This window comes from Protopterus annectens, chromosome 1.part2, assembly GCF_019279795.1.
Source record: "Protopterus annectens isolate FY-2018-M chromosome 1.part2, PAN1.0, whole genome shotgun sequence".
NCBI lineage: Eukaryota > Metazoa > Chordata > Ceratodontiformes > Protopteridae > Protopterus > Protopterus annectens.
Window position 1 is genome coordinate 311,339,300 of NC_056727.1, and position 16,472 is coordinate 311,355,771.

Sequence of the window (16,472 nt, forward strand, 5' to 3'; positions counted from 1 at the left end):
ATGAGAATGGAGCAGATGACAGCTTCACATACTCTGGACTGCAATCCAGGAGATTTTTTATATGCCCCAAGTAGGAACTACTGATGTCATTCATATCTCTGAACTTACCATCAGTTTGTTCCAGATCCACTTTCTGTGCCAGTTTTTAACAGCAGTCAGTCATATGATTATGGCACTGCCCTATCACCAGGGCCATGTCAAATCCTAGGCAGAAACCCCTCCTTCCCAGAGTGCTGAGTTGACAAGTAAGTGCCTAAGCTACTAATGGAACTCTGGTCATGTGGGTCACAGTCAAGGCTCCATCCCTCTGTGCATGAAACTATTTTTATTAGAGTGATACTGTCATGATAAAAGGAAAATGTGTTATACATTGTCTTCTGTAGAAATTAATATTATCAGCAAATGAGTGTGATTGGCCTTCTTAGTTTGTTCCAGTATCACTGTTGTATTGCAAACCATACTTAATACTCTGGCTTCTTTCTGTTCTCTGACTTTGTGTTTCACCTTTGCTAAGATTCATTGATGCTCATTTCAGGCATAGTTGAATGAAGTCTGTTTTGATGCCATCATACCTGCTGAGAGCGTAAGCTGATATCTCTACCACCTTTGTTTGTTAAAATATAGTTTGTTACCGTTGAATCCTCCCCATTTTTCATTCCATTATCTTTTGATGTCCATTGTAACAAACTGTGTTGCATGAATTCATAAAATGGATGAGCAGTTGCTGTAGACAGAGATCAGTTCCCCTGGTCTGGTGTTTTTTTTAGCAATCAGATATACCTAGGGACATATGCCTGACAGCCTTTTATTGGGGCTGTAAAACTGAGAATAGGTTCATAGGTTCATGGATTAGTACTAAGCTAACTGCCCTTGTGAGCCATTTTAAGCCTAGCCAATTATCCCTTGTGAGACTCAAACCCTGCACCTTGTGCTTGCAAGGCAAACATCTTAACCATTAGGAAACCCTCCCAACCCAGGATGCTTTCATGCCTTGCTTAGTTCATTTTTTTTCTCTGAAGTGAGCAGTTGTAAAGTTTTTGATCAATTCCTTGGCCTTGGGCTTTGACTGTGCTGCAGTTTTTTTGTTTGTATTTAGAGATAATTTAGATTTTTATTGCTTTGTATTGATTCTGATGTTTCTGTTTAAAGAAAATTACTAAAAACAGCTTTTGCTATTGTCATATTCCTCCAAAAGACTTCTCACCTGGTAGCCTGTTTTTGTTTACGAGAAAGTACAGTCATGTAAAATCTTACCATAATGGTAGATGTCCTTGCCTTCACTGGTATGGTATTCTTAATATATGGGGATTCCCTGCTGTGGAAGCCCAACATCTGGCCAGTGTAACCAAAGACTACTGTTGCTTTAAGGTATGCCGAACGTCAGCCAAAAACTCCTTGCTTAGCATTGGTCATAAAGGTGATGTTCAGACCTACCATAATCAGAACTGATTGCCCCAGTAGGAACACCAGTCCACGGAACCCAGCTGGTAATCTGTACATCCAGGGAGACAAAGGATTTGGGCGGATGGAGGGATTGAGAGAATACTGCAGCAGTGAAGCCAAGAACATCTACTGTTATGGTAAGATTTTATACAACTGTACTATGTCCTTGCATTCACTGCTGCAGTATTCTTAACATATGGGAGAGTGCCAAACTCAAGAGGAAACTTGGGAGGGGGAAGGCACAGAAGAGCCCCCTAAAAGCCATGAAGAATGGCACTAGCAAAGCCAGTCCCAGATCTAGAGATACCATCCAACTTGTAGGGCTTGGCAAAGGTATGCACAGAAGTCCAGGTAGCTGCTTCAAGAATAGAATTAGTATCTAAGCCCTTGAAAAAAGCACCAGAAGAAGCCACAGCTCTAGTAGAACGAGCCCTAACTGAAGAAGGATGGCTCTTGCCATAAAAAGTGTATCAAAAGGAAATAGCCTTAGAAATCCAAGAAGAAGTAGGTTGCTTGGATACAGCAAGTCACAAAGATAGAGGATGAAAAGAGTCAAATAACTGATCTGATTTTCTAATACCCTTAGTCTTATCCAAATAAACCTTGCCTATGCACATCCAAAGTATCCAGGACCTGTTCACTGTCAGATTGCGGAGAGCGGAAAAAATAGGCAGATTAATAGACTGACTAAGTGATAGCTTAAACTACCTTAGGCATAAAAGAAGGGTTAGTGTCCAAGGACACCCTGTCCTCATGAAAGATCAAAAAGGGAGGGCAAGCCATATGGGCCTGCAACTCAGACACCTATCTGGCAGAAGTAAGAGCTAACAAAAGACCAGTCTTCCAAGAACAAAGTTGCAAGGCAGTCCAAGCTGCAGGCTCAAAAGGAGCCTTAGTCAACTTTTCCAAAACAAAATTAAAATCCCAGGCAGGAGAACCAGGCTTCCTGGGAGGTCTGATATTAAGGATGCCTATAAGAAATTGTTTCACCTCAAATCTGGAAGCTAAAGGTGGAGGAAAAATGCAGACAAGCAGAGATAACTGATAAGTGTGCCTTAATAGAAGAATAGGCAAAACCAGCATTGAGCAGCTCACACAAATAAGAGAAAACCAAAGGAACATCCACATTAAGAGGGTCCAGGTTATGAGAGAGCCACCAAATAGAAAACCTCTTACATTCAGAAAAATAGAATTTCCTAGTAGTAGGATGTTCTTCGTGCTTCACTGTTGCAGTCATTACAATTGGGTTATCCTGCTGGCAGGCTACCCGCAGTCGGCCTGAATTCCAAAGTCTAGGTCCGGCGTCGGTTGCTGTCGCCTCTTCCCTGACGTCAGTGCGCCAGGGGGTATAAAAGATGCAGCCGACGCCATTTTCTCAAGTCTTTATTGCCGCATGGTGCCCAAAGCAAAAGCAGTTCGCAAGTGCCAGTCGGCTGATTCCTGAGTTTTTCAATTTCAAATTTCAGATCCGAAGTCTTCATTAAAGCTAAGTACCCCATTGGGGAAACTTTGCTCTTGTTCCAGACTGATGTCAGAAAAAGTTAATAATTGTATTTCTTGTGGGAAGCAAATACCTCATAAGGATTTTCATTCTTACTGTATTCCTTGCCTAGGCCCTGATAATAACGTTGCTAGTTGTCGGTTTTGTGCTAGATTTAACCAATGCACTATTAAGTGTCAGTACGATTTTGCATTCCATTACTTTGGCAGAAGATTTAATTATGTAATGCCGTCAGAACAGCCGACTACCGGAGTTTATAAAAAGCGCAAAGAAAAAGAAAAGGACAGGCATCCGAGATCCAAAACCGATGACGAGGTTTCTGCTAGACCTGTTCCCGGTTCGCCGGTTCTCAGTGAGGCGCTTTCGCAGCCCCTGATGCCCGCTACCTCAGAGCCACAGGCTGCTTCCGACTCCCACGAGGAGCCGACTAGGCCGCTGGAAACTCAAGATATTGGACAGTCGGAAACTATTCCCTCAGATGGGTCCAGAGCCGCTGAGCAGGCATCGGCTTCTGAGGGTGTTTTCAGGCCTAGACAGTTATATGTGAAACCTACTTCAGCTTCAAAGGCAAAGACTATAGCAGCTCTAAAGACAAATAAACAGGTACAGCATTCTCCTGGGCAGGCCTCCATGCCTAAAAAACAGATGCTTAAAATGGCCGAAGACCTAATTACTTTGATCAGGGGTTCCCATCCTCCTCCTGATAAGAGGCCTAGGCAAGAGTTAGAATATGAATCTTCAGACCAGGTTTCCATTGCCTCTGATTCCTCCTCTGAACAGGAATATTCTCTTCCTCCCTATGAGGATTCTGATGCTGAAGAATCTATCTGTTCAGCCTTTCCTCCTGAGGATTATTATTTTGGGGAGACACTGCATACTATGAGGGAGCATTTCCACTGGGAGAGCCAAGATTACTCAGAATCCAAGAAAAGGCTCAGAGACTTCCTTTTATTGCCTCAGCACATGCCCCTTGCTATCCCACCTGTTCTAGACATTGTAGATGATGTATTTTCAGAGTCCAGTCTGTCTCCAGACTCTTTACCACCAGCTCCTGATAAGCCAGACAGATACTATAGGGCTCCTGATTCACATAAATGTCTTTATAAAAACCCTGCTGCTGACCCAGAAACCATCTCTGAGTCCCAAAGGGGTCAAGGCTTCTACTGCAAAAAAAACTATCCCCTCTGATAGGGATTCTAGGGCCCTAGACAGATGGGGTAAAAAGATTTAGACTTCTGCTACCTTGGCTGTAAGAGCCTTAAATTGCCAATTTCATATGCTTAAATTTCAGCAATATCTTATGTCATTGCTTAAACAGAAAATGTCAACAAATTCAGAATGTGCAGACAACAAAGAAATGCAGGATTTATTGCATACAGCTGAACAAGTTGGAAAGCATACTTTGCAATGTGGTTTTGTTTCTCTAGAGGCCTCCTGCAGGGCCACTGTTACAGGTTCTGTCATTAGGAGGCATGCTTGGTTAAAAGAACAGAATCTGCCTGATCATGTTACAGCAAAACTATTAGATGCCCCATTACAGCATGATACTTTGTTTGATATTAAAGCAGAAGAGATGTTGAAGAAAATGGAGGATAAAGCTAAATCTATGCAAACAGTCAAGGATTTCTTGCAGGTACAGCCTCCCAGATTTAGCAGGAACTGGCCTACAAAGAATTGGTCCTTTTCAGTGTCAGATAGGCTACAAAGAGACAGATCCAGATGCCCCAGAGGCAGATCACAGCCCCAAGGCTCATACAGGCCTAAACAATGGGGTGCTTCTACTTCCAAGAGCGGAGAGGAAAAATCACAGCCATACAGGAAACAGTCTCAATGACTTCCCCCTTCCAGCACCAAGCACTTATCTTTTGGCAGCCCCTTTGGGGGGAAAACTAGCACTTTTTTCACAAAACTGGCACATGATCACCCAGGACAAATGGGTTCTAAATATAGTATCACAAGGCTACAGGTTCCATTTTCACACCCTGCCAAGGCCAAACGGTATGCCAGATCTGCCACGCAATCAATGGGCGGAGGCACAAAAATAAGTTTCATCCCTCATGGACATGAGGGCCATTCAACAAGTGCCAGAACAAGAGCAGGGACAAGGATTCTATTCAAGACTGTTCTTGGTACCCAGAAAGGACAACGCCTGGAGACCAATACTGGACCTATCTATTTTAAACACATATCTGGATATTCCAAAATTCAAAATGTTGACTCTACAGCAGCTTCTGCCCATGTTGGGCAAGAAGGCTTGGCTTGTGTCTTTAGATCTAAAAGAGGCATACCTGCATGTCCCAGTCAGACAAACATGCAGAAGATGCCTCAGATTCAAAGCTGGCTCAATGTACTACCAATTTTCTGCACTTCCCTTTGGCTTATCTACTGCGCCCAGGGTCTTCACAAAAGTGCCTGGCACCAGTAATTGCATACCGCAGACAAAGCGGAATACAAATATATCCTTACTTGGACGACTGCCTCATTCAAGCAGAGAACAAAGACATTCCACTACAGCATCTGGCTTTTTTAAAGAGATTACTACCATGCCTAGGGTACACAGTCAACGAACAAAAATAAAAACTAGTACCCTCTCAAGAGATGATATTCCTGGGTGCAAGCTTAAATACAACTGCCCAGATGGCTTATCTCACGCTAGACAAGCGAAGACAACTGACTACCTATTTCAAACTGTTGGCAACAACGCCCAGTTATCTGCAAGAAAAATTCTGCAGGATTTGGGCTTCATGGCATCCTGCATTCTACTAATTCCATATGCTAGACTGCATATGAGGAAACTTCAACGGTACCTAAAAAGTGTTTGGACTCAACATTGCCACAGCCTGCAAACAATAGTTACTCTCATTCCCTGCCTGCAGCAGGAGTTTCGATGGTGGGCAAAGGCCTGTCACCAGAACAAGGGACAGCCATTCACTCTACCCCCAGCCACACAGTTATTAACAATGGATGCATCGGATTATGCCTGGGGAGCCTACATGGCAGGAAGATGTATTCAAGGCACATGGTCCCCAAACCAAATGCATCTACATATCAATCAAAAAGAGATGCTAGCTGTTTAAAATGTCCTGACAGCCTTCAAAGATCTACTTCATCCTGGACAACTACTGATAAAGACAGACAATACCACGGTCATGTGGTACATAAACAAGCAGGGAGGCACTCATTTCTACCCCCTTTGCAGACTAACCATGACTTTGTGGGACACAGCATTGACTTACCAAGTACATCTGCAGGCACAATTCCTGCCAGGAAAGATAAATACTCTGGCAGATGAACTAAGCAGAAACCTCATGGATCCCCACGAGTGGAAACTGGATCCACAAGTCTTCAGCATGGTAACAAGGAAATGGGGATGCCCGGACATAGATCTATTTGCCTCACCTCACAACTGCCAACTAAAGAGATTCTGCACAAGGACTTATAACAGACAAGCATGGAAAGTGGATGCCCTGTCTTTCAGCTGGAAAAACTTAACAGTATATGCCTTTCCTCCACTGCCTCTCCTCCCCAGGTACTCCTAAAGGTCAGACAGGAGAAGCCAAAAATGATACTGATTGCCCCAGACTGGCCACGCCAGTACTGGTATCCAATCCTAAGAAACTTGTCTCAATGCCCAGCCTGGACCTTACCTCAAGTGCCTCATCTACTGTCCCAGTAGAACAATCAGATCCTGCACAGCCAACTCAACACCTTAAATCTGGCAGCATGGTGGATAATGTAGTCATACAAAACACACCTCTCACTAAAGCGGTGATGGATGTCATTTTGCACTAGAAAATCCTATGCTGGAAAATGGAAGAGATTATGTGCTGGGAACCAGGCACAAGGAATTGACACAGCTGTACCAAACATTCCTCAGATTTTGCAATACTTGACTGAGATGCTGGACAAAGGCCTATCTTTTTCATCTATAAAAATTCATGCCTCTGCAATTTCGGCTCATTACAATACAGAGCCACCAATCTTTTCTCATCCTTTATTAAGGCAGTACCTCAGAGGGCCAAAAATTTAAGGCCTCCAAGGAGATCATCAATACCTGAATGGGACCTCAATTATGTCTTGGAGAAACTCACCCTGCCTCCTTTCGAGCCAGACGCTGCAGCTGACATAAAGTTTTTATCTTGGAAAACAGCTCTGCTCCTAGCAATAACTTCTGCAAGACGAGTCTCAGAGCTACAGGCACTCATGGCTGTGGAACCTTTTATGATTTTTTATCCAGACAGGGTTTTTCTGAGGACAAACCTGACATTTATGCCTAAGGTAGTGTCCAGTGTGGCCCTTAACCAAACTATTCATCTGCCTACCTTTTATCCAAACCCACAGAATAAGGGGGAGAAAATTCTGCATTCTTTGGACATACAAAGACAGCTACGCTTCTATTTGAACAGAACCAAAGCTTTCAGAAAGACAGAGCAATTACTAGTGGCATATGCTGCAGGATCGCAAGGAAAGGCTATCTCAAAACAGACTATTTCAAAGTGGATAGGCTACTGCATTCGTTTCTGCTATTCACAACATGGCAAGCCAGTTCCTAAGGGCATTAGGCCACATTCAACCAGAGCAGCAACCACTTCAGCAGCTTTCCTCAGGGGAGTACCAACCAAAGACATTTTAGAGGCTGCTACTTGGAGTTGAGTGCACACCTTCACAAAGCACTATCACTTTACCACTCTACTCTAAATCCAGGGCAGGCTTTGCCACAGGGCCTAATAGCCGCTCCTAATGCTATTTAGCTCCAGCCTCCCAACCTTAGCTTTGGGATTCAACCCAATTGTAATGTCTGCAACAGTGAAACACGAAGAACATAGTACAGTTGTGTACACTTACCATAAATGTAGTTTGAGATGTTCGAGTGTATTCACTGTTGCAGTCCAGGTTACCCACCCGCCATCCCCCATTTCTTTGCTGGAACTTATCTGTACTTCTCTATTCTATACAACCTGTGGTGTATTTGCTTGTAGATGAAGGCAAAATATATACTTAGATGCATGCATGTTTTATTGACATATTTTTAGCCTACCCTTTTGGGGGCACCTGACATGTGGGGCAAGAAAAACTGAAGAAAATAGCGTCGGTTGCATCTTTTATACGCCTGGCGCACTGACGTCAGGGAAGAGGCGACAGCAACCGACGCTGGACCTAGACTTGGGTAGCCTGCCAGCAGGATAACCCAATTGTAATGACTGCAACAGTGAATACACTCAAACATCTACATTTATGGTAAGTGTACACAACTGTACTTTTTCTGGTCTCCTAATGAACTTGCAGCACATCCTCAGAAAAAAGGTGTCTATGAGGAATCAAAATCCTATCACCCACAGTGTCATTTGAAGCATGGACAGGTGGGGATGGATGAGAGATCCCTTGTCTTGTGTAATTAGATCGACCCTGTGAGGTAACTTGTGGTAATTGCCCCTTGCTAGATGCAGAAGTAGAGGGAAACAGTGCTGTTGTGGCCAAAAGGAAGTCCCCAACAAGATCTTGAGAGCATCCTGAACCCTGCTGAATATTGAACATGACTTTTGAAATGAGAGGAAAGCAAGGAATGTATAAAGAAAACATCCCTTTCCAACAAAATGAGAGTTTGTCCACCTTCCACACCAGAGAACCTGGGACTTTGGCACAAAACAAAGGAAATTGTCTGTTCAGTGGGGAGGCAAAAAGATCCACTTGTGGAGTACCCCACTGGTGAATAATGTCCAGAAACACATCCCTGTGAAGCATCCATTCGTAGGACTGAGTTATGGACCTGCTCTAGTGTCTGTCACAATATTGATTGGAAAGGATATAAACTGCTTAAGAGTCACTTGATACTTGACAGCAAGATGTCATACCAGAAGTCCCAATCAGCAAAGAAGATCTTGATCTTCCCTGTTTGTTGATGTATCACATAGGTTCATAGGTTCATAGGTTTATACTAGGCTATCTGCCCTAAGGCATTTATAAGCCTAGCCCAAATTATTGTGGCTTACGCCACCCCTTATATGAAAAAATACTGTGCCCATTAGTTTGTTGTGCCTCTGTCCAGCAGTGACCCAGAGATGATTCCCGGGGTAAACCTACGATCTCCCATCCACAGGTCTAGATTTCTCTTGAACAGAGTCAGCGAGGTGCTCTGCCTCACATGGACCGGGATTTTATTCCACAGCATAGGGAGTCTCTGAGTGATAAATCTATCCCTCCAGCACGCCCTATTTATATCCGTGCTAAGGTTTAAGTCGCTTGCTCTAGTGGTTTTGGTGGATTTGGATTTTTGAGGTGGAGCATGTCCATTAATTCCGGTTGGACATGGCCTTGTATGTCAGGCACATGTCACCTCTGAGCAGACGGTATGCGACTGAATAGAGCTGGAGTTTCTTCAATCTGGCAGCATATGACAGATTTTGGAGTCCCTTTATCCTTTTGGTGAGGAACTTTTGGGGTCTCTCCAATTGCTGCAGATGTCGGGTGAGATACATCCCGAATGGGGCATTGTACTCGATCATTGGTCTGATAAGTGAAGAGTACAGGGGAACAATGACCTCACTAGATCTGGATGTGAATCCTTCATGATCAGGTGGGCAATGTAGAAGGTCTTTCTAACCACTTTAGCAATGTGAGTGTCAAAAGAAAGGCCACTGTCAACCTGGGTCCCCAGGTCCCTGATAACCTCTTCTGTGCTTAGTGGATTGCCACCTATATGGTAGCTTGGGGTTACCTTGTTTTTCCGGAGGGTATGACTATACATTTTTGGCGTTTAACTTCAGGCCATGGCTCTGGCACCAGCTATCTGTTTCCGTGAGTCCCTTCTGAAGGATATCAGTGTCCGATGCACTTTCCACTATGGCGCCCAGTTTGCAGTCATCTGCAAACTTTGTCAGCCAAAGTCCTCCCATGTTGGCCTGTACTTCTGAGAAGTAGATGCCAAACAATAGGGGCCAAGGACCCTGTGGGACACCACTTGTGACCGCTTGGAGTCTGACAGCGCCAGCAACTCTAACCCTGTGGGTTCTGTCCTTAAGCCAGTTTGCAACCCATCTTGTGACATATGGGTTTACATTTAAGCTGGTAAGTTTTTCTACAATACCCGAGTGGGTATTGTGTAAAGCCTTGCAAGGTCAAGGTAGGCTGTATGGACTGCCTTTCCTCATCAATGGCCTTGGTGACTATTTCAAGAAGTCACCAAGTTCAAAAGGCATGATCTTCCCTTGACAAAGCCAAACTGGGTCGGGTCCAATGTCTGCAAGTCCCCATATCTTTGTTTATGAGCTCCATTATGATCCTCTCCATAGCTTTGCAGACTAGACTTGTTAAGCTTATGGGGCGTAATTACCAGGGTCCGTAGAGGCACCTTTGTGGAGTGGGACCACAGTTGCCGTGACGCCACTCCTTGGGCACGTATCCTGTGGTAAGGCTGAGATTAAACAGCTGCCTTATGTGCGGGTTTAATTCCTCATTTAGCTCGTAGCACACAGCTGGGGACACCATCCGTCCCATTGATGCTGTGTTTTTAGCTTTAGAGAGAGCAGCTTTCACCTGCATTTGAGATGTCCGGGAGGCTACACTGCTGGGATAGTTATCTCTCCTTTAGGGGAGAGGGGGTGAAGTTTGCACTGAACCTGTCTGCCAGTATGTTGGCAATGTCTGTGGGTTCAGTGATTTTTGTATCATTTTGGACTAATTCTGAGCATATCTGTGAGTTTCCACCCAGGTTCCTAACATAGCTGAAAAAGGCCTTATGATTGTCCTTTGAATCCATGGCAATTTTTCTCTCAAAATTGGCCTTAGTTGATTTTATGAGTGCTCGTATTTTTTACTAATAATGATCAGGGTGACTTCCCTTTTATGGATTTTGTTCCATCATGTAATAGCGTTCTTGCCTTATTGTAAAGTTTGTTAATGGCTGGGGTCCACCAGACTGGACGTTTGCCCTTTGTGGAAAGAGTCTTGGTTTTATTTGGGATTGCCTGATCCATGCAGTCCTGGAGGTGTTCATAGAAGGCATTTGTAAGGGCTTCCGCAGCTTGGGTTGTGGTTTCCTCTGACTCAGGGGCCTTGAAGGATACCACACCAGTCTTGAGTAGTGTGAAGTTTGCTTTAGAGAAGTTCTTCACTATGGTCTTTTTTGTTTGGGGTGGGGGCGGGATGTGGATTTCCAGTGAGATTAGATGTTAAGTTGTCAATCTCGCCTTCATTCTTGCTTGATGGGTTCGGAGCCGATCCCTCGGCTCCGACTCGGCACTTGCTTTAGCTCGAGAACTCCTTTTACCAGCTCGAGGCAGCCCCATATCCCATGATGCAAGGCAGGAAGTACCCAGATCTCGTTTGCCGCTTCGCTTGGGAGGTCTTCTCTTTACCAGCTCCTGGTAAGTAATTCACTTTTGTGACATTTAAGCCCCTTTTTAGTTAAAAATTTTTTGTTTTGATAGTTTAACTTTAAATTTAACTTTTTCTGACAGAAATCCCTGTCTCTTTTAATTTTTTTAGTCAGTTATTTTCGCTATCCATCCCCCCCCCCTGTTAGGGTGTGTGTGTTGGTATTTTTTACTAAATACCCTTTTGGTATTAGTTTAATTTAATTGGACTGGTGTGAGTGTGTTTTGTTAGGCACCATGTCTAAAGAGAGGGTTTCAGGTTTTAAGAAGTGTGACTCGTGCTGTCAGAAGATGTCTCTGACAGACGGTCACACTTCTTGCCTGTACTGTTTAGGCCCTCTTCACCTGCAGGACTCCTGTGCTATTTGTCACTCCTTCAGCCAGAGAGTCCTGCAGGAGAGAGAATAAGTTGATTCTCAGGGTCTTCTTAAGCCGGAGGGCTCTCCGCCAAGTCGGCCCCACAAAATCAACTAAATCTGCCAAGACCCAGGCTTCTGTTTCTAAGCCTGTGGCCTCGGCCCGACCGATAGAGTCGAGATCGCCCGCTGGAGCCGATTCTGGATCCACTAAGCTTTGGCGCCGATGGCTATCGGTGCCGAATTTTGACCACTGTGGTGTCGGTTCCGACCGGCTCCGACACCCACGCGGCATGGCATCGGTGTCGGCCCGATCGGCTCCGCCACCCAGGTGGCACTGGCATCGGTGGCGGCACGGATCGGCTCCGACACCGTTACTTTGGTGGCTGTATCGGCCCCGGCTGGAGCCGATACATCGAGCGTTCTGCGGCTCCGAAATCGGTGCCGACAGGATCAGTAATATCGGCCCGATGACCCATTCCAGGAAGAGGTCGAGGTCCCTTCCTTGGAGCCGATACTTTCGCTCCGCCTCTTCTATCGGAACGGAGCCATCGGAGCGATCTTCAAGGTCATCCAGGTTGTCAGACCATGACCTAGAGAGAGTGGTCAGTAGATTGCTCAAGTCACAGGTACTGGCCCAAATGCTACACAGTCCGTCTCAGCAGACGACTGTTGGTCCACACCCCGTTACAGTTCCTCCTGCAACTCTACCCCAGAGCTTGGAGTTGAGTCTTCCGGGATGGTTACTTCTACGGCTGGAGGACGGATACCCCCTTCTTTTTCTTCAGCCCTACTCTTATCTCCTCTTCCTTAGAGGGATTCGTGGTCGGGCTTCCATGGTCTCCTCCGAGGGGTGAGTGGCATCGACCCTTGTCCGAGCCCGCTCTTCCCTTGGAGCCTCGGCCTTGGTGAGCTCGGCTCCGACATCTGCCTCGGAGACTCCGCCTTCGGGAGCCCCTGGAGTTCCTAGCTCTTCGGAGCGGGGTCTCTCGGACCTGCCTGGGAGGGGAGCATTCGAGGTGATGAAGAGTGTACTGGCCACTGGTATCAGTCAGCAGTCTCTTCCCGTAGCTCCTCCCTCTATTGTACCTGTTGACATCTCTGCCACTTCTCTTGCTACAGGACCCAGAGATCCTCCGCCTCAGGTTTCCCCATTGGGAATTTCCCCTCTTCCGAGGATTCTCCTGATGTTTCGGGAGATCCTCCTAGGAAGAGGACTTGTAAGAGGAAGCATGTAGACTCCCTGAGTCTGTCACTGGATACTGACTTTGATGAGTCAGAGGGATCCCTAGATCCTCTCTGAGGATGTCTCCTTCTCAGACATCCTAGAACTTCTGAAACAGAGGGGAAACTGGCCCACCAACAATCCCTCTGAGGATGAGTCAGTATACCTAGAGGCGTTTGGATCTCGGCCCTCCACCTCCTGGGTGTCTCCGCCGACCCCTTATGCAGGTTATAGCACGAAGGCGTGGACAGCTCCTGACTCTGTAGAGCCAGTCCCTAGGAGGCCTTCTAAATTTATAACTGCCCCTAGTGACAAACAATTCCTTACCAAAGGTGTCCCCGCTGATGCCATGGTGGTGGCTGCGGCCACCAAAAGGAACTTGCAGATCCTTCCGTGCCTGTCCATCCTCCTAACAAGGACTCTAGGACCATGGATAGGTACGGCAGCTGATGTTTTCCTCAGCGACCTTTGCTATGCTCGCTGAATTATCTTTGTCACTTCACCAGACTCCAGAGAGATATCCTGAAGGAGCTGGGAGAAGTAGTTCAGGATCCTACAGCTGCAGGGGCCCAAGAAAAGATTGCTTCGCAGCTAGGAACCCTCAATTCCATTGCTAACTCCTCCATGCGGCTAATATCTTATGCTGCTGATGGAGCGAGTAGAGCCGCAGGCACAGGTGTGGCTCTTAGACGCCAAGCCTGGATGCGGCTATGTGATTTTGCGGATCACTTTAAGGCGTCCTTCACAAATTCTCCCTTTGATGGGTCAGCTTTGTTTGGCCCTCAGGTGAAGGAAACCTTGACCAGGTGTGAGCAGGACGGCAAGACTCTTTCTGCTGTTGGAGTCCGTTTTTCCACCCCTTCTAGGCCTTATCCCAAAGGACAGAAGGGTGGGAAGATGTGGTTCCAGAATCTCAAGGAGTCACGCCGGATTCACGTGGTCAGTTTACCCCTAGAGGCAGAGGGGTAACAACAACAGACGCCGTTCTAGAGGCAGAGGGGGTCCAAGAATCAGGGCAACAGGGAGTCTCTTCCTGAGAAGCCCTTTCAGCATCCCTCACGTGTTGCCGCGCTGTCCCTCCTTGCCGGCAGTCGGGGGAAGATTATCACTGTACCCAGAAGCCTGGCATTCCCTCACTCAAGACAGATGGGTACAGTCGATCATATCCAAGGGTTACATAATTCCTTTCGAGGAAAGTCCCTTCCCCTCAAGTTCCCTTCCAGATGTACCACCCGGTCTAAGGGACATTGCAGAGTTAGAGATCGCAAAACTACTGCAAAAAAGAGCCATTCAGCCAGTTATAGACCATTCAGAGCCCGGAATCTACTCAAGGTTCTTTTTGGTCCCCAAAAAGACGGGAGACTGGAGACCAATATTGGATCTCAGCAGACTCAACAAGTCTGTCAGGAAGACAAGATTCGAATGGTCACTCTTCAGTCAATTCTACCCTTCTTACAGAAGGACAACTGGATGTGCTCAATAGATCTTCAGGATGCACTATCACATCAAACTTCACAGACGCACCAGGAGATTTCTCCGCTTTCGGCTGGGGTCCAGTCATTTCCAGTTCAGAGCCCTGCCCTTTGGTCTCACTACAGCCCCCAGAGTGTTCACCAAATGCATGGCAGTGGTCACGGCTCACCTGAGACGCCAAGGATTCCAGGTGTTTCAGATCTCGACGACTGGCTCCTGTCAGCCACCACCAGGCATCAGCTTATACAAGCCAGGGATTACACAATAGACCTTTGTTCTCATTTGGGCATCTCAGTCAACTACGAAAAGTCATCCTTATCGCCCTGCCAGTCTATTACCTTCATAGGCGCAAACTTAAACACTGTTCGATGTCAGCTACCCTTACAGAACAAAGAGTTTCAGACATTCAGACTCATGTCAGGATCATTCTGGCCAGCAAGAAGGTACAGGCCAGAATGGTTCTAAAGGTGTTAGGTCTTATGGCTGCGCCATCACTCTTCTTCCCTGGCTCGATTCTACATGCGCCCTTCAGTGGATGCTGTTCACACAGTGGTCATACCAGCAACTCCCAATGCGTCACCAGATTCTGGTGACACAAACATGCAAAGAACATCTTGCTTGGTGGATCACATCGCCTCAGGTTCACCAAGGCAGGTGCTTTGTACCTCCGTCCCCGATAGCCACTGTCACCACGGATGCCTCCCTGATCGGGTGGGGGTCATTATCAGGGCAGGATGGTTCATGGGACGTGGCAACCGTTCAATACCATCTGCACATAAATGTCCTGGAGATGAGAGCAGTGCTTTTAACGTTGCAAGCCCTCAACGACTTTCTTCCCGTAGGGACAATTGCAGTCCACACAGACAACATGTCTGTAGTTTGGTATATCAACAAACAGGGCGGAACCAAGTCCTACCCCTTGTGTCGAGAAGCGCTCAGAATATGGCAATGGGCGATCTCCTCTCATCGGTTTCTGGTAGCAACGCATATCCCTGGGAAAACCAACATTATAGCGGACAGATTGAGCAGAGCTATTCTCATGCCTCACGAGTGGTCTCTCAAGCAATCCATAGCGGAAGAGATTTTTCTGGAATGGGGTCGCCCATGTTGCGATCTTTTGCTACTCCCCAAAACAGCAAATGTCCAGACTTCTTCAGCCTCTTCCTCTATCAGGCCATCCCCCAGAGACGCTCTGACCCAGGATTGGCCCCAGGGACTTCTTTATGCCTTCCTCCTTTTCCTCTGATCCCTCAGGTGATCCAGAAAGCTACCGCTTTGAGAGCCAAATTGATTCTCATTGCCCCTTACTGGCCTCGACAAGTTTGGTTCCTGCCTCCATCATCACCTTTTGGTGCAGCCGTGGCATCTGGACCCAGTGCCAGATATACTGATTCACCAATCCGGTCAGCTGCACCGGTCAATCCCTTCTCTCAACCTCACAGCATGGTTGCTCCACTTCCTTCCTTAGCCAGGCTTCCTTTGATCTCTAACCCAGTTAGAGATATCATAGTAGCTTCACTAAAATCCTCTACCAGGAGGATTTACACAAGCAAATGGAAACGTTTCTCTTATTGGGCTAAGGCCCAAAATATTGATCCTTTTACTGCCCCTGTTCAGGCAGTTCTGGACTTCTTAGCAGAGATTTTCCATGCAGGCTCCTCTTCTTCCACAGTCAGAGTTCAGTTGGCTGCTATTTCTAATTTTCATGTCGGGATAGCAGATCATAATATTATGTCCCATAGGCTCTGCAGGGCCTTTTTGAAAGGAATTTTCCTACTAAAGCCTCCGATCAGGAATCCTCCTCCTCAGTGGGATTTAAATTTAGTGCTGACATCCTTGATTCTTCCCCTTCGAGCCAGCTGTTTCTTGTTCCCTGAAATATCTTTCTTGGAAAACTTTATTCCTAGTGGCTATTACATCTGCCAGGAGGGTGTCTGAACTTCATGCTCTTCGGTTCGACCCCTATTTGATTTTTCACAAAGACAGAGTATCTTTGAGCACTAACCCATTCTTTTTACCTAAGGTCGCTGCGAAAAACAATCTGAATCAATCTATTGATCTCCGTGTATCTTTTCCTAACTATTCAGATAGAGCTGAACAAA

General features: G+C 46.2%; 1 protein-coding gene across 2 annotated transcripts in view; it reads left to right on the forward strand.

The window, feature by feature from the left end:
* TASP1 (taspase 1) overlaps positions 1-16,472 on the forward strand; it is a 1,724,078-nt gene that overhangs the window by 354,682 nt on the left and 1,352,924 nt on the right. The window lies entirely within an intron of this gene.